We start from the raw sequence: 19,983 nt of genomic DNA, 5'->3' as shown, positions 1-19,983 counted from the left end.
TGGCAGAGTCAGGTCTGCTGCACCTCAGTTTCACTGATTCCTTTATGGAAATTACTGCAGGACTCAAATGTAACTCTGGCTTTGACAGTTTACCTGCAAAAGTTCAGAGATCCATTTAGTTTCAATCATCAGTTATGCTTGATTTTCCACTCAAACAGCTGTATTGTAGGCACTTTCATACAGCACCCGACCACAAACTTCCACTTCAGTTTTGTTTCTTTGATGGAAGTAAGATTTTCCTTGGGGCCCATTCACAATTTAATTTATAATGAATTTGTAGGAACAACAAAAGATATAGCAAGGTTAATAAAAACAAGCTGAAGTTACGGCCAAGGCACTGTAGGAGCATGTGAGAATTACAGCAATATTGGGTACATCATTTAACATGAGGGCTGAGTGTATGCGGTCATCCAGTATGTTTTCAGCTGATCAAAGCAACGTAATTATATTTTGGCAAATTATGCACAGTAAAACTTGATATAAAGAGAGAATATATGAAAGATTACATAACTTAAATTGATATTAGTCAAAATATTAACTGTATAGTGAACTATATGTGCTTATTAGGTTAAATATACTTGTCTTGCATATCCACAGCTATGACAATTGCTTCACTAAATGGATCTGCCTACAGATGGTGCTGTAGCAGTGTGTCTTTGGCTGGGTGTGAAGCACAGGGAATTGACACATTGCAGTGCTTGTCACAGGTACACCCACTTGAAGATCAAGTTAATGTGAGTGTGAGGGGCAATTGTTAGTTTGGTCTGGAAGCATGATACTTGGCAAGATCATGATATCTTACACAACGGTTGCTGAACAAGGTGCAATGCTGTGGCTAAACAAACAAATAAACAAAACAAATAAATCAATAGAACAGTGCAAGGGCAGACTGGTAACCCTCAGCTTTATTTAGTGCCTGTAATGTTTGAGATTTAATGGGTGACTTACCCGATATGTTCACTTTCTTACTGCGTGGAGAAAGAGAATGAGGGTTTATATTCACACTGTAATCACAGCTCACTTCTCTGCTCTTCTGCGGGTCATTGACATTCACACCAAAGTTACAGACTTCATTTGTGGTCCATGTGCTTCTGAATGGCTCCGATGAGTCTCCAATGTACAGGTTACAACTGATATTAGTGACAGGTGTGAGGTTTTTCAGCGTTGTCTTACAGACTATATTAACCTCCCCACTGTTCTGTTCTGCATCCACAGAAATGTCTGGTTCCTGTGGCTTTCCTGTTGAGAAAGACATGCATGATGCTCACCATATACAATACAAAACATTCAAAGAAGGAGATTACAGAGGTGACATACATGTGTTTGGGACTGGCATCAACCCATTGTGACAATTCTAGTACATATTCATTATAACATATTTAAATCCACACACATATGAAAAACAAATATCTAGAAGCTAATTAAGTACATGCGTAATGACTTGCTCTAAGTGGAAAACAGGCAGCAAGGTGATATTATGTTGATGGTGAATCACTCGTTTTTTCTTTGGTACACTTGATCAAGATGAAAATGGTCAATATCTAGATATGTAAACTGTACTTCATGCTTTAGTGAACCTGACCAAGAAAACTATGAGAAATAGAACTCCACTGGGAATGTCGACAGACTGAAGAAACATTTTAAGACGCTAAAAGACAACAGTTAAGGTAATTGACTAACAGAAAATGTGCTGAATTATATTTTTATATAAAAGTTGTCTGACAGGTTTATTACTGAAGTCACACTGGCTCTTACAGTGATGCGCTATACATTTACAATGCTCTCACAGCTTGCTTTGTCAGTATTAAGTCAGTATTATACTGAAAAAATATATTCACGCTGAAACGCTTTCCTGCAGCCCTGGATATTTTCTGATTAATGAAGCTATGAATGCTATAAGTTATAATATCTGCTAATTATGTGAGACTTCAATGTAGTTTGGAATGCATACGCAATCCATGTTGGATTGGTGTCAGCAATGACTATCCAGTATTGGCCAAAATGTTGTCATGTCCTTTAATATGCTCTGGGGAAATATTAGTATGACGTTAGCATGTTGCTCTTACCTCCATGTGCTCTTATGATAATTATATTAAGGCACAGTTATGTACTTCAATTTTAGCATCATTATAATTTTTCCCAGATTGACGCTTAATCCCTGTGTAACTTGTGGGTTAATATTCATGTTTTGTATTTTATTGTTCCTCTCCTCTCCTCTACACCGACAGTATCTTATCCTTATGGCCTTTTAAATCACTTGGGATGACCGAAGCAGTGTCATTCCTTTACAGATATCATGTTGTGAGATGTGACCACAGAGAAGTAAGAAATGTCAGTCCTTTTAAATCCAGAAGCATTCTATCATGTATGCACCATATTTATATGCATCTAAACACTTTACGATTTGTTAAAACACGTTTTTATTATTGTGCTAACATAGTGCCTATTAATGACCCATTAAAATCAAATTCCCTTCTATTTAAATAACATATTTATACTGCCTAGCAATTACCTGTACATGAAAGATTATCTTGAAAAACTCAGGCCTGAAAGGTGAATCTTTTTAATGACCAAGGCAGGAGAGGCTGAAAGTGATTCCAGTTCTTAATTAATGGCCATCAACACAATGAATGTGTTTATTATCTGGCAAATGGGAGATTTGTGCACATTCTGGTGATGCCAATCTTTTTCAAATAATCATTTATTAAACTTTTCAAATCATGAACTGCTTCTCTCTCTGTTTATAGTGTCATTCATAAATCTAAAGGAGCTTTAATGACCAAGAACACACACGCAAAAAAAAAAAATCTTCAAGAGAATTTTGTACTGCAATAATAAATACGATGTGCTGTTTGGGGAAGTTCTCAGGCCCACTGACATCTTCACTGTGAGAACTCACCATCACACCAAGTCATTGCGGATGTGGAGGGTTTATTTTTGTCACAGACCAGGGTACATATTAACTGCTCTTAACCAACCTTTCATTTTATGTGCAGATTTAAAATCATAAACACCCTTCAATACAGGCCTTTCTACATATTGTTTCTAGCCACACCGCTATGATCTTGTACCCCAAAGAGGGGTTCACACCTTTTCAAGCTGGTAGAAAATATAGATCTATAACATACATATTTAATAATTCTGTTCTTCAAGCAAGCTTTCTCTATTTGCAATAATTGCAGTATTACTAACCTGGAGCTTCAGCATGTCCACAACGACCTGTAGTGAGCCCACCAGAAGAGGGTGATGTTAGTATAAATTAATCAGGAAATGCATGTTTCGCATTTTGTTCAGTTTAAGATTTCTGTAATTATTTTGTCACGTCAGAAAACATGCAATTTTTTCAAAATGTAATGGAGTTGTAATTGGAGTTCGTGGTCAGTTGAATTAGGACCCGAGAAGACAAAGAGAGCACTCACTTTCCAGCAGAATGACGACGAGCAGGAGAAGAAAGGAGAGACGTGACGGCATGTTTGAGGACTGAAGTCAGAATGACAACAGGATGTGATGTTTGACTCTTTTAAATGTGATGCGAATGAGGAAGTTGGCAGTATTTTTATACAACAGAAAAACCATGCAGCACTTCAAGTAAAACTTATACTGTACCATTTCGATGCAAGAAAAGTCACAGAACTTGAAAATGCCAATAACCATTATTAAGGTTCATGTTGGCTTTCATGAAATTGTAGCGCGGAAGTTCATTTGTCGCGATTTCCAGCCAGATTCATCGCCAGTGAGCTCATAAATGTCCCTGCTCTGTACCATGGTCAGCACAGTCTCACACTTAAATGATATTGATTTCTTATTAGGCTACTCGCTATAAGCAGTTCCCCACCAGTGGATGAATCATGGGTACAAGAGAAGCGAACAGCTTACACTGTAGTTGTAGGTTGGTGAGTCTGGAAAAGTCGTCTTTTTGGATTTTAGCCTGGGTCCACAATAATACACGATGTATAAATGAATTTACAGATTGTGGAAGGTATCTTTCCAGTGAAATGAGTTTTGCACAGCAATATGGGGGTTGATCCACATGCGGGTGTTTATTTTCTGTTTCAGACTAACCATAGCCTACTCCCTGACCATGACACTGTCGCTTCGCACGGAGAGGTGGGTCGCGTCCCAATCTGTGTACTCGCATATCAGCGGTACGTCTACGTTCGTGCACAGCTCCACTGGCGGTTCTCCCGCGACCAGCTCCCTCCTGGTCACAGTGAAGCGATATCGGTTCCCCTCGTGCACCTCTGTCCTGAAGGTTGTGTCCTGTGCTGTGTGTCTCTGTACAGCCTCCAGCCCGTTGACGTCACTGTGCAGCTAACGCTAATGGAGCCACTGCTCCACTGACCACCGCTTCAGCGGGTTTTGCTGGAACGGACAACACTAACATAGTAAATAAACTGACGCTCACATTACTGTTGTCAGTCAATGATGAGGGTGAATGCTGCACGACCCACTCTCCCTGTCACAGTGCACACACATTGATTCCCTGAGGTTGCTTCTGCCCTAAAAAGGGCATGCTCTGCATCTCTGAGCAGAAGGAAACTGAATTATCTCAGGGACAGTGAGAGTTCAGAAGCACCAGTGGCTGGTATCATTGAATAATAAAATAAAATGCATTCAGAAAGATGCAAAATATTTAAGGCATTTCGCATTTATGCTGTACACCCTACTTGTTGAGCAGAATTCTAAACAGAATTGTGTAATGGTCTAAATTTAAATAATTCTTGTCAGAGGCATCACCAGGCTCAGGGAAGATATCCAACTGCAGAAAAGTACTCAGGAAACAGGTAAGTGCAAATAAAAAGGCAAACACAAAACAAACAAAAGAACCAGGAGAACGCAAGACTAGACATGGAATAGCTAGCAGCTAGCAACTATACGACTACAAGGAGGGAACAAGGAGCTTACACAGGGGAACAGGGGAAACTAATACAGCAACAATCAGGCACGACCAGAGAAAAATGACAAGGGCTGGAGAACAGGCCAAAAATGGATTTTCACAATTTTGTATTCTATATTTTAAAAAATTAAATACATTTTACTGTGATTCATTATGGAGTGCCAGAACAAGCAAATTGAATCACGTCATGCCTCTCTGAAAAACTGCTGACTACAAATTGCATTGGAGCACAGCACCTGTCCCTGAAAGTCCAATTTGTCAGGAAGGGTCGAGGGAATGGACCCAAACGCAGAGAAATACTCAAAAACCAAAGGGGTAAATCCAAACTGAGAACTTTACTTTTAAATAGAACAAAAACCAAGGGGGTCAGAAACAAAGCCACACAGGACAAATCCCAAAAAAGACAAAGCAAGGATTCTTGAAACGCAAAAACAACAAAAATCCAGAAATCCAAAACCATACAAAAACAGAACTCAGGCAGGGTAGAAAGACAAAATAGAGTCAAAAGTACACATGGAAACACATATCAAAACACCATCAGAAACACAGACAAAAGGATCCAGCACCTGAGTGAGGGAAGAAAGGAACTTAAATAGACAAAACACTGACGAGACACAGGAGGGCACAATGCACAATCAGGCCACAGAGAGGGAAGGGAAAACGAGACAACCAAAAAACAATAATTGAATAATTGAAAACAATAGTACAATTAAACGGGGTAAAAAAACAGAACTAAAAACTGAAGTGCCGCCATCTGGTGGCCCAAAAAGGGAAATGCAGACAACCACAGAACCATGACACAATTAACCAGTTCAATTTTCACCCAGAAGATCTTGTTGGAAAAAATCTTATAGAAATTTCATCATAATACCCATTTTTGGCACAATAAGGCACTATTAATTCTGTGTCCTGCATAATTTATTGTCTGTGAATACTTACAACATGAACAGCTATTTTAGGAAGACATCTCTGTGTGGTTTAATAATTTTACTGCTGTAAACTACTGTAAACTGGACATTTTCACCTGTGCTTGGCTTTTTTCCACATGTCAAGAGAACATAGGTCGCATCGAGTCATTTGCATCTTCACATTTTCACATCCTTGACTTGAAAATGTGAACTACAATTCTCACATGTGAAAAAAAATCATGACTTGAAATAGGATAGGTTTTTTTCCTGCTCTCATCATTGAAGTGGGATTATTTTTCTAGCTGAAATGTGGGGTATTCATATGTGGTTTTGGAACGCATGGTTTATCTGTAAGGGTTTTAATGGTCACCATTTATTTAAAGGGCATTTTCACAAAAGCCTCAACACACTATACATTTAAAACAAAATGAGAGGATAAAAAAACACATTTGGGGGGTCCTACTATGATTTTGAAAGTGGCTGATGAATGGCGTACTTGAGAGGCACAGGGGGCGCCACCAGGGACTTTGCGCCCCAAGCATTGGTTCTCAGTACAGGGATGGGCCCCAGTTAGCAGTCAGCAGTTATTTTGGGTTTGCTGGGTACTTTTGTGCAATATCAGTCTATAACATTGTAAACACATTTCTGTATTGTTCACAATACAAAATATATTCTTTACAAGTGCAGCAGTTATGCTCCCTAAATAACTGTCTGAAGAGTTATTCTCTATGTTATTCTCATATGTGAGTTTGAACTCTGCTTTGGGGGTACAATCCCAAAACAACATCACAAGAAAGAAAGATATTGCTAACAAAACAGATTAACAATCCAAATGACATTCACAAGGTATTGTCAAAGAATGTTAAAAGAAATATTTCTATTCTAATTGTGCACACGCATATAAACATATTGATATTCTCTTGATCAGAGTACATCATAAAGATTAAAAGGACTCCTGTGTTTTGTGTATGAATTCCTCAGTCTGTCTTCAGACTGCTGTACACCACGTTGTCCTGTTGGACCTGAAAGGCCGTCGTTTGAGGGGCAAGGTGGGCGACAGTGCTGTAAGTCACGTCAGAAGGAGACTAGGTAGAGAGAGGCACACAGTCACTACCCCAGTCACATGACACATAGCATAGGACACGTATTTATAAAGATGGATGACGCAGCTCCATCAACAGACACACAGCTGAGTTACAGTTTGCAGATGTAATGCAGAGTGCAGTGACTCAGACTTACATGTCAATGGTACAATAGATACATTTATTAATAAAGTCCAGCTTTACAATGAAGTCCTCGTACAGTGGATTTAACAATGCCAGAAATCGCCAGTGGCGTTCTGAATGATTATTTAATATTTCATTTTGGGCCTTAATTTCAGTACCACATCTATCCTGCTGTTGTTTTGTACTCACTGTGGCATCACTGGTTTCTGCTCCCTTGGACATGTCGACAGTGGTGTCTACAGCACAAACGCAAATGAGTTTACATCACATGTTGTTTATAACGGCAACAAGGACATTGAAGGTTGTGCTGAAAAAAAGCTAAAAATTGGTAACATGGTATGACTATGTAATCTTAGGGTTGTAGCTTGGTAAGCTGTTTATCTTCGTTGACTTAGTTGAGTAGGCACAAGTGCAATAACTATTGCTTGTTTTATCTGCATAAACTTATCTTGCTGTTTTTTGTTGTGTTCATCAGATTAACCTACAGGGTCCAAGTTAAACTATGCGGTCGTTCCCTGCACTTGGAACTGTACTTCCCTCTAGGGTTTTCAACATGCTTGTTCCTGGTTTTGGTAATACACTTTGTTGTACGTCTCTCTGGATAAGAGCGTCTGCCAAATGCCTGTAATGTAATGTAATGTAATGGTAGCAGGTAGCATATCTACAAGCAGAACAGCTGAAATAAGGGCTAAAGAATTGACTGGAAGATTACAGGTACTTACAAACAGCATCATTGTTAGGAGTTGTGGGCAGCCTGAACAACACAGACAATTGTTGTATTAGAGATATACTTTATAGGACCTATAGTCATGGTCTTGGACAGAAACTATGAGAGTATCAGACTGAGCAAATAAAATTTCTTAATTTCCGTTTGATTGCGCAGACACCATGTAACAGTTGGATTGAGAGGATGGTAACATGTTTTTTATTTCTATAAATTCATCTCATGATAAAGAAAGAAAATACTGAAATATCTCACCCACTAGATTTCCTTTTTCCTGAAAAGGAAGAAACAGAGATTTTTTACATTTCTGACACCGCACATGTAAGGAAATCAACATTATTTATAAATAATTCAACAGTATATAACTAATTTTTGACAAAAATGTCACTGTAGAACTCCGTAATTCTGATGTCACAATATGACTAGACTAGCATAGGAATTTGCAGGCCCACAGCCAAAATAAAAAATAAAATATATATTCTTTATATTTCCAAATTTCATAGTGGCATATTTTAGAATTTCAGATTAAACATACCTTGTTTGGTAAACAGATACATGATGTTAATGTAATCCTTGCGATGATATATACTACTTAACAGCTGCATCCACAATATGACAACATCAATCATGATAACAAAATCATGTATGTGCTAGTCTATTAAACAGCCACTGTGTTGCAGCCTGTAGTATGGGTTAGATAAACGAATCAAATGGTAACCATTTAATTTACTTATGGCCTCTTGCTATAGAGTGGTCACCAACACTTGAGAAACGCAGGACTAGTGCACATTACAGAGTTGCCATCAGAATGACTCACTGTGTATCCAGTACAGACCGGCTCCTGTCATTCCCAGGAGGATCACAATCACAGTGAGAATTATTCCAATCTTCAGCCAGGCTAAAATTTGTAAAGGGGATTTGATGAGCGTGAGACACTGTGTGAAAAGAGCACCAGCTTTCACATTTTGAGGGAGTTATTCTAGATCTCCACATATACTAGTACATACTGTGGTCTTTTATTTTTTTTTTAAGCAATTAACCACAGTGCTTCATTGAGACAAAAGAACCCCTCACAGCCAAATACCTGGTTTAACACAGTTAATCAAGTAAATCATATAAATAAATTATTGACAGAATACAAACTGGAAAAACTACAAGACAGTTAATGCTGTGAATCCACAGAAAATCTTGAGATATCAGCTTTGTTTCAGATGCATGGAACATATCATGCAACATGCTGTGAAATTATCTTTGCCAGTTTTTCAAAATGGAACCTCATTGTTATACATGGGCTTCAGCTCCTAGTACATTCCAAGCCAATGACAATGTCAGTCGTCTGTGAGCCAGGAACCGTGCTGCAAGGTTGATTAGGTGGAAGGAGTTGGTTAATGAGGGAATGGGGTGCACCTGAATGAGGATAAAAGTGGGGGGAAGAGCACAGTTAGGGATTCCTCCCCCACAGAGATTGTAGGGGAGGAAAACGCTCCAGTGGCATGGCATGGTGTGGCCTGTCGACCACTCAGAGTTGTTTCTTTTCTATTTCGTTTCACGTTGTCTCTGTGTGGCGTGAGTGAGAGTGTTATTTTTGGTGGCAGTCGAAAAGGTGGCAGTGTGGAAACTCATTCCCTGTACAGTACGGAGCGTGAGCGATTCTGTGCTGTGTCACAGGGTGCGTGTGTCTGCTGTCATGGAGGGAGGACCACCGGCTGATGCAGGCTGCTCTAACTCCCCCAGGAAGGCGAGGGGCTTGAGACGCGGTGCAGGGAAGACCCAGGCAGTGCAAGTGCGAGCGGGGCGCCAGACTGGGGATTTTTATTTTTTATTTGGGGTGTAGCTTGGCTGGACAGTGTGGCGTCAGCCGATGCTACACCCCCCTTTATCTTTCAGTTTTATTTAAGTTTTGTTGTCCTTTCTGTTTTTTGTGTGCAAGCGTGGGTTTGTTTCCCCCCCTCTTTCGAAGGCAAAATAGGGGTTCTACAGCAGGGGCCTGAGGGGTAGGGGAGCTCACTGTGCAAGTAGTGTATTGAGTGTGCAGTGCTGAGTCACCCCCTTATGCAGAGCAGTGTGTCCTTTGCTGTGCTACTGGTGTATGTGCAGTGTGCTTACCTGTGTGTCCTGTGCTGTGGGAAAGAAGGGGGGTGGGGCGCCTTCGGGGCAATAGCAGACGTAGGGGTGATGGGCATGGTGTCATGTGTAACAGTGTTTTCCTGAACTGTGTAAAATAACGATTGGCAACTACTTTTATTTACCTGTCTGTGGGTTGTCTGTGGTGGTGGATCCTGGAAACAGAGGAAAAAAGAATTTCAGGTGAGCAATCTGACTCCTGGCAGAAGAACATGTACATTAGTGAAATATGGTTATATTTTAAATTAAATATTTTTACTTAGGGGATAATTTATCCACAGGGGTCAGAGCAGCAGGACAGCTTCTTGTAGTAAACAGCCTTAACTCCATTCATTCTATCTAGTGCCAAAACTATAACCTGGCATCTCATTTATGGGACATGGCAAGTGCAACGGGTGTCCAGCCATATAATAGAAAATCAAAGGACAACTTTTGAATATGAATAATGAATGAATACATCTGAATAAATAAATGGATTAAGAAATCAATGAAAAAATCTTCTGTAGTCAATGTAAATGCATAATCTCCATTTATAATGACTAAGGACCAAAATACAACAAGCGCTTGTCTTTTAAGTTGAGAATTAACTGTGCCTGTGTGGTTTATAAACTGCAGAGAGAAAAGAAGAGTACGGTACTTTGGTCCTTTGTTCTTCCACTCTGGTCCTTGTTCTTAGCTTCAGCACAGTCACTCAGTTCAGAGTTGATGCCCTCATACTGATACAGACAGCAGTATATCAGAGTGGAGTCAGAGCTGCGGGGGAGAGTGAAACTGACTGCTCGCTCTTCTGTTCCAGCCTGGGTTTCCTTAGTATGTGTTCTGCTACTGTTGTAGTACAGGAAGAATTTTGCTCCAGTGATGTCAGGTGGTGCTTCACAGTGAATGTGTGTCTCAGTGTGTTCTGTGGAGACTGAGATGCTGGGCTTCCTCAGATCTAGAACACACAAATAATACACGATACAGTGAAATACATTTGCAGGGTCACAGTACTGATTGTGTTCCCTGTGGCTAAATGTGCATGAGCATCCTGATGGTTTTACCTGTAGGGATCTGGCAGGAGGAGCTGGAGTGACTGAGCTGCATCCCTTACCCCATGTGCACATTGCTTGGTTAGTTTTATATAAGTGAATCATTAGGTCTATGGGAAGCCAGAAACAGGCTTTCAGTATGACAAAGATTTAAACTGACAGTCTGCACTTTAACCTTTATCTTCATTGTTTCATTTCAAATCCAATGTTCTGGAGTATAGGGTCAAAAAGACAAAAATTGTGTCACTGTCCAATTGATTCCAGACTGAAATGTACACACATGCATGGACACACGCACACACACCAGCGCACACACAACCATACAGTGCCTTCAGAAAGGCTTTGGTCCCCCAATGATTTATTTATTTTTCTGTATTGCATTTTTTTTATAGAAACATCTATTTACAAATGACTATTTATTATATATTAACTGACATTAGCATCTGCAGTCCTATTTCAGGCTCCATATTTCAGAATTATGAATTCTTACCCAGCACAGTTACTGTAGAGGGGTCACTATCTACAAGTGGTTTCAGTCCTTCCCCCAGCCTGTAGAAACATATCATGGTGATCTCATTGCGTGCGCTGTGACTCCCACTGAGCAGCTCAGCTCCAGTGACTGAGCGCTCACAGTCTGAGCCACTGATCGGTCCTCTCTGATTAATGATGAAAGTGCAGTGGGATGCAGGGGCAGAGTCAGGTCTGCTGCACCTCAGATTCATGGTGTCCTTCATGGAAATTACTGCAGGAGTCAACTGTAACTCTGCCTTTGGCAGTTTACCTGCAAAAGTTCAGTGATCCATTTAGTTTCAATCATCAGTTATGCTTGATTTTTCACTCAAACAGCTGTATTGTAGGCACTTTCATACAGCACCCGACCACAAACTTCCACTTCAGTTCTGTTTCTTTGATGGAAGTAAGATTTTCCTTGGGGTCCATTCACAATCATATTTATAATGAATTTGTAGGAACTACAAGAGATATAGCAAGGATAATAAAAACAAGCTGAAGTTACGGCCAAGGCACTGTAAGAGCATGTGAGAATTACAGCAATATTGGGTACATCATTTAACATGAGTGTTGAATGTATGCACTCATCCAGTATGTTTTCAGCTGATCAAAGCAATGTAATTATATTTTGGCAAATTATGTACAGTAAAACCTGATATAAAGAGAGAATGCATGAAAGATTACATAACTTAAATTGATATTAGTCAAAATATGAACTGTATAATGAACTATATGTGCGTGGTAGGTTAAATATACTTGTCTTGCATGTTCACAGCGACGACAATTGCTTCACTAAATGGATCTGCCTACAGATGGCGCTGTAGCAGTGTGTCATTGGCTGGGTGTGAAGCACAGGGAATTGACACATTGTGGTGCTTGTGACAGGTACACCCACTTGAAGATCAAGTTAATGTGAGTGTGAGGGGCAATTGTTAGTTTGGTCTGGAAACATGATACTTTGCAAGCTCATGATATCTTACACAACAATTTCTGTACAGGGTGCAATGCTGTGGCTAAACAAACATGAACAAACAAATAAATCAATAAATAAATTGAACAGTGCTAGGGCAGACTGGCAGCCCTCATCTTTATTTTGTACCAGTATGCTTGAGATTTATAAAGTGACTTATCTACTACAAGGGATCTGTCACTGCGTGGAGAAGGAGAACAAGGGTCTGTATTCACACTGTAATCACAGTTCACCTCCCTGCTCTCCTGCATGTCACTGATATTCACTTCAGTGAACAGTTTTACTTGTGGTCCATGTGCTTCTGAATGGCTCAGATGAGTCTCCAATGTACAGGTTACAGCTGATATTAGTGCTAGTTATGGGGTTTTCCAGCTTTGTGTCACAGGCAATGTTAATCACCCTACTGTTCTGCACAGATCTATCCACAGAAATGTCTGGTTTCTGCAGCTTTCCTGTCACTGAACCTTTAGTGAACTTGACCAAGTAAAATCTGAAAAATAGAACTCCCCTGGAATGTTGACAGACTAAGAAAACATTTTAAGACGTTAAAAGACAACAGTTAAGGTAATTTAATAACAAAAACAGAATGTGCTGAATTATGTTTTTATATAAAAGTTCTCTGACAGGTTTATTACTGAAGTCACACTGGCTCTTACAGTGATGCGCTATACATTTACAATGCTCTCACAGCTTGCTTTGTCAGTATTAAGTCAGTATTATACTGAAAAAATATATTCAAGCTGAAACACTTTCCTGCAGCCCTTGATATTTTCTGATTAATGAAGCTTTCCATGCTATACATTATAATGCCTACTAATTATGTGAGACTTCAGTGTAGTTTGAAATGCATATGCAATCCATGTTGGATTGGCATCGGCGATGACTATCCAGTATTGGCCAAAATGTTGTCATGTCCTTTAACATGCTCTGGGTACATATGAGTATGACGTTAGCATCTTGCTCTTATGTGCACATGCTCTTATTATAATTATATTATATATTATGTTAAATATATTTGACTTGCATATTCAAAACTACAACAATTGCTTCACTGAATGGATCTGCCTACATATGGCACTGTAGCAGTCTATCTTTGGCTGGGTGTGAAGTACAGGGAATTGACACATTGCAGTGGTTGTCAATGCTATACGTTATAATGCCACTCTTTGGTGTCAGCAATGAGTATCCAGTATTGGCTCAAAATGTTGTCCTTTAACATGCTCTGGGTACATATGAGTATGATGTTAGCATGTTGCTCTTATGTGCACATGCTCTTATTATAATTATATTAAGGCACAGTTATGTACTAAAATTTTAGTGTCATTATAATTTTTCCAGATTGACGCTTAATCCCTGTGTAACTTGTGAGTTAATATTCATGTTTTGTATTTTGTTGTTCCTCTCCTCTCATCTACACTGACAGTATCTTATCCTTTTGACCCTGTAAATCACTTGGGATGACCAAAGCAGTGTCCTTCCTTTACAGATATCATGTTGTGAGATGTGACCACCGAGAAGTAAGAAATGTCAGTCCTTTTTAATCCAGAAGCATTCTATCTATCATGTATGCACCATATTTATATGCATGTAAAGAACTTTAAGATTTGTGAAAACACGTTTTTATTATTGTGCTCACATAGTACCTATCAATGACCCATTAAAATCAAATTCCCTTCCATTTAAATAACATATTTATACTGCCTAGCAATTATCTGTACATGAAAGATTATCTTAAATAACTCAGGCCTGAAAGGTGAATCTTTTTAATGACCAAGGCAGGAAAGGCTGAAAATCATTCCAATTCTTAATTAACAATGGCCATCAACACACTGAATGTGTTTATTATCTGGCAAATAGGAGATGTGTGCACATTGTGATGATGCCAATCTTTTTCAAATAATCATTTAAACTTTTCAAATCATGAACTGCCACTCTCTGTTTAAAGTGTCATTCATAAATCTAAAGGATCTTTAATGACCAAGAACACACACGCAAAAAAAAAATCTTCAAGAGAATTTTGTACTGCAATAGTAAATAAGATTTGCTGTTTGGGGAAGTTCTCAGGCCCACTGACATCCTCACTGTGAGAACTCACCATCACACCAAGTCATTGCGGATGTGGTGGGTTTATTTTTGTCACAGACCAGGGTTCATATTAACTGCACTTAACCAACCTTTTATTTTATTTAAAGTCATAAACACCCTTTAATACAAGGCTTTCTACATATTGTTTCTAGCCACACCGCTATGATCTTGTACCCCAAAGACGGTTTCACACCTGTTCAAGCTTATAAAAAATATAGATTTATAATATACATATTTAATAATTCTGTTCTTCAAGCAAGCTTTCTCTATTTGCAATAATTGCATAATTACTAACCTTGAGATTCAGCATGTCCAAAGAGACCTGTAGTGAGCCCAGCAGAAGAGGGTGATTTAAGTACAAATTCATCTGGAAGCATTTCCAGATGGTTTTTCATTTTGTTCAGGTTTAGGTTTCTGCAATTACTTTGTCACAATAGAAAACATTTATTTCTTTCAGAATGTAATTAAGTTGCATTTGGAGTTCCTGGTCAGTTGAAATTAGGAACTGAGAAGAAAATAAATAAGAGAGCACTCACTTTCCAGCAGAATGACGACGAGCAGGAGAAGAAAGGGGAGACGTGAAGGCATGTTTGAGGACTGAAGTCAGAATAACACCAGGATGTGGTGTTTTAGACTCTTTTAAATGTGATGTGAATGAGGAAGTTGGCAGTGTTTCTGTACAACAGGAAAACCATGCAGCACTTCCAGCGAAACACATATTGTACCATTTCTAAGAAAAGTCATGGAACTTGAAAATGCCAATAATCTTTATTAAGGTTCATGTTCGCTTTCATAAAACTATAGTGCTGAAGATCATTTGGTGTGATTTAAAGTCAGATTCTTCGCCAGTGGGCTCATCTGAATTTTCCCTGTTCTGTACCATGGTCAGCGCAGTCTCAAACTTTAATGATATTGATTTCCTCTTACTTGCAGTAATCATTTTCCCACCAGTGGATGAATCATGGGTAAAAGAGAAGTGAACAGCTTACACTGTAGTGGTTGATTGGTAAGTCTGGAAAAGTAATGACTTTTTAGATTTTAGCAGCTGGGTCCACAATAGTCCACCATTATCCACAACGTATTAATTAATTTGTATGTAATGGAAGGTCACTTTCCAGTGAATGGTTGAGAGTTCTGCACAGCAATATGGGGGTGGATTCACATACGCGTGTTTATTTTCTGTTTCAGACTAACCATACTCCCTGACCATGACACGCACGGAGAGGTGGGTCACGTCCCAGTCTGTGTACTCGCATATCAGCGGTACGTCTACGTCCGTGCACAGCTCCACTGGCGGTTCTCCCGCGACCAGCTCCCTCCTGGTCACAGTGAAGCGATGCCGGTTCCCCTCGTGCACCTCTGTCCTGAGGGGTGTGTCCTGTGCTGTGTGTCTCTGTACAGCCTCCAGCCCGTTGACGTCACTGTGCAGCTAACGCTTATGGAGCCGGATGTGGTAACTCCGCTTGCGCTCACACTGACCACCGCTTCAGCGGGTTTTGTTGGAACGGACACTAACACAGTAAATAAACTGACGCTCACATTACTGTTGTCAGTCAATGAGGAGGGTGAATGCTGCACATCCCACTCCCCCTCTCACCGTGGGCACACACTGATTCCCTGAGGTTGCTTCTGCCCTAAAAAGGGCATGCTCTGCATCTCTGAGCAGAAGGAAACTGAATTCTCTCAGGGACCGTGAGGGTTCAGAAGCACCAGTGGCTGGTATCATTGAAGAATAAAAAATAAAATGCATTCAGAAGATGCAAAATATTTTTGAATTAAGGCATTTCGCATTGATGCCGTACACCCTTCTTGTTGAGCAGAATTCTAAATAGAATTATTTAGATTTAGACCATTACACAATTCTTGTCCCTCAGAGCCATACGTTTATCACAAGGCTCAGGGAGGATATCCAACTGCAGAAAAGGACTCAGGAAACAGAGTGCAAAAGTGCAAATAAAAAGGCAAACACAAAACAAACAAAAGAACCAGGAGAACGCAACACTAGACATGGAATAGCTAGCAGCTAGCAATATACGACTACCAGACGACTACAAGGAGGGAACAAGGAGCTTACACAGGGGAACAGGGGAAACCAATACAGCAACAATCAGGCATGACCAGAGAAAAATGACAAGGGCTGGAGAACAGGCCAAAAATGGATTCACAATTTTGTATTTTATATTTTAAAAAATTAAATACATTTTACTGTGATTCATTATGGAGTGCCAGAACAAGCAAATTGAATCACATCATGCCTCTCTGAAAAACTGCTGACTACAAATTGCATTGGAGCACAGCACCTGTCCCTGAAAGTCCAATTTGTCAGGAAGGGGCGAGGGAATGGACCCAAACGCAGAGAAATACTCAAAAACCAAAGAGGTAAATCCAAACTGAGAACTTTACTTTTAAATAGAACAAAAACCAAGGGGGTCAGAAACAAAGCCACGCAGGACAAATCCCAAAAAAGACAAAGCAAGGATTCTTGAAACGCAAAAACTAAAATCCAGAAATCCAAAACCATACAAAAACAGAACTCAGGCAGGGTAGCAAGACAAGACACAGAGTCAAAAGTACACATGGAAACACAGACAAAAGGATCCAGCACCTGAGTGAGGGAAGAAAGGAACTTAAATAGACAAAACACTGACGAGACACAGGAGGGCACAATGCAGAATCAGGCCACAGAGAGGGAAGGGAAAACGAGACAACCGAAAAACTATAATCGAATAATTGAAAACAATAGTACAATTAAACGGGGTAAAAGAACAGAACTAAAAACTGAAGTGCCGCCATCTGGTGGCCCAAAAAGGAAAATGCAGACAACCACAGAACTATGACACAATTAACCAGTTCAATTTTCACCCAGAAGGTCTTCACAAGTATCTTGTTGGAAAAAATCTTATAGAAATTTCATCATAATACCCATTTTTGGCACAATAAGGCACTATTAATTCTGTGTCCTGCATAATTTATTGTCTGTGAATACTTACAACATGAACAGCTATTTTAGGAAGTGAAACACAAGACATCTCTGTGTGGTTTAATAATTTTACTGCTGTAAACTACTGTAAACTGGACATTTTCACCTGTGCTTGGCTTTTTTCCACATGTAAAGAGAACATAGGTCGCATCGAGTCATTTGCATCTTCACATTTTCACTTCCCTGACTTGAAAATGTGAACTACAATTCTCACATGTGAAAACAAATCATGACTTGAAATAGGATAGGTTTTTTTCCTGCTCTCATCATTGAAGTGGGATTATTTTTATAGCTGAAATGTGGGGTATTCATATGTGGTTTTGGAACGCATGGTTTATCTGTAAGGGTTTTAATGGTCACCATTTATTTAAAGGGCATTTTCACAAAAGCCTCAACATACTATACATTTAAAACAAAATGAGAGGATAAAAAAACACATTTGGGGGGTCCTACTATGATTTTGAAAGTGGCTGATGAATGGTGTACTTGAGAGGCACAGGGGGCGCCACCAGGGATTTTGCGCCCCAAGCATTGGTTCTCAGTACAGGGATGGGCCCCAGTTAGCAGTCAGCAGTTATTTTGGGATTGCCGGGTACTTTTGTGCAATATCGGTCTATAACATTGTAAACACATTTCTGTATTCTGCATAATACAGAATATATTATTTACAAGTGCAGCAGTTATGCCCCCTAAATAACTGTCTGAAGAGTTATTCCCTGTGTTATTCTCATATGTGAGTTTGAACTCTGCATTGGGGGTACAATCCCAAAACAACATCACAAGAAAGAAAGATATTGCTAACAAAACAGATTAACAATCCAAATGACATTCACAAGGTATTGTCAAAGAATGTTAAAAGAAATATTTCTATTATAATTGTGCACACCCATATAAACATATTGATACTCTCTTGATCAGAGTACATCATAAAGATTAAAAGGACTCCTGTGTTTTGTGTATGAATTCCTCAGTCTGTCTTCAGACTGCTGTACACCACGTTGTCCTGTTGGGCCTGAAAGGCCGTCGTTTGAGGAGCAAGGTGGGCGACAGTGCTGTAAGTCACGTCAGAAGGAGACTAGGTAGAGGGAGGCACACAGTCACTAGCCCAGTCACATGACACACAGCATAGGACACGTATTTATAAAGATGGATGACGCAGCTCCATCAACAGACACACAGCTGAGTTACAGTTGGCAGATGTAATGCAGAGTGCAGTGACACAGACTTGCGTGTCAATGGTACAGTAGTTACATTTATTAATAAAGTCCAGCTTTACAATGAAGTCCTCGTACAGTGGATTTAACAATCCCAGAAATCGCCAGTGGCGTTCTGAATAATTATTTAATATTTCATTTTGGGCCTTAATTTCAGTACCACATCTATCCTGCTGTCATTTTGTACTCACTGTGGCATCGCTGGATCCTGCTCCCTTGGACACATCAACAGTGGTGTCTACAGCACAAACGCAAAAGAGTGTACATCACATGTTGTTTATAACAGCAACAACAGCATTGAAGGTTGTGCTGAAACTAGAGCTAAAAATAGGTAACATGGTATGACTATGTAATCTTAGGGTTGTAGCTAGGTAAGCTGTTTATCTTAGTTGACTTAGTTGAGTAGGCACTAGTGCAATAACTATTTCGTTTTTTTTTCCGCACAGACTGCTTTGTTGCTGTTTTTTGTTGTGTTAATCAGATTAACCTACAGGGTCCAAGTTAAACTACGCGGTCGTTCCCCGCACTTGGAACTGTACTTCCCTCTAGGGTTTTCAACATGCTTGTTCCTGGTGTTGGTTATACACTTCGCTGTATATCGCTCTGGATAAGAGCGTCTGCCAAATGCCTGTAATGTAATGTAATGGTAGCAGGTAGCATATCTACAAGCAGAACAGCTGAAATAAGGGCTAAAGAAATGAATGGAGGATTACAGGTACTTACACACAGCATCATTGTTAGTTGAGTTGTGGGCAGCCTGAACAACGACAATTGTTGTATTAGAGATATACTTTATAGGACCTATAGTCATGGTCATGTACTGAAACTATGAGAGTATCAGACTGAGCAAATAAAATTTCTTAATTTCAGTTTGATTGCGCAGACACCATGTAACAGTTGGACTGAGAGGATGGTAGCATGTTTTTATTTCTATAAATTCATCTCATGACAGAGAAAAAAAAATACTCACCCACTGGATTTCCTTTTTTTCTGAAAAAGAACAAAAAGAGATTTTTTACATTTTTGACACCTCACATGTAAAGAAATCAACATCATTTATAAATAATTCAACAGTATATAACTAATTTTTGATAAAAAATGTCACTGTAGAACTCTGTAATTCTCATGTCACAATATGTTGAAGCTCTCCTCAGACAGATTTGAGCGTTAGCTAAAATCACTGGCTAGTCAAAATCATTGAATGTAATGCTGACTAGTTGTGTTGCACTGATCATGAGTTACCTTGTTAGTATAACTGAAAATGCTACTGGCTGCAAAGCAATGAAACTCACTCAGCACTGGAGCTTAAAGATGACT

At 39.5% G+C, this 19,983-nt stretch overlaps 1 protein-coding gene and 2 long non-coding RNA genes across 3 annotated transcripts in view; 1 reads left to right on the top strand and 2 right to left on the bottom strand.

The window, feature by feature from the left end:
• Positions 1-19,983, bottom strand: part of LOC118230221 — a 249,467-nt gene that overhangs the window by 194,579 nt on the left and 34,905 nt on the right. The gene's annotated exons all lie outside the window — the stretch shown is intronic.
• Positions 12,011-15,067, bottom strand: LOC118223604. The gene is made up of 3 exons (XR_004764474.1): positions 15,009-15,067; positions 14,768-14,794; positions 12,011-12,839 (listed from the first exon to the last, which is right to left on the bottom strand). It is a non-coding gene; the product is annotated as an uncharacterized LOC118223604 (long non-coding RNA).
• On the top strand, positions 15,221-16,015 carry LOC118223755. Its single transcript, XR_004764494.1, has 2 exons — positions 15,221-15,478; positions 15,661-16,015. It is a non-coding gene; the product is annotated as an uncharacterized LOC118223755 (long non-coding RNA).

This window comes from Anguilla anguilla, chromosome 1 (genome assembly GCF_013347855.1).
Source record: "Anguilla anguilla isolate fAngAng1 chromosome 1, fAngAng1.pri, whole genome shotgun sequence".
NCBI lineage: Eukaryota > Metazoa > Chordata > Actinopteri > Anguilliformes > Anguillidae > Anguilla > Anguilla anguilla.
The sequence above is the reverse complement of the archived record's forward strand: the minus strand, read 5'-3'. Positions and strand labels throughout refer to the sequence as shown.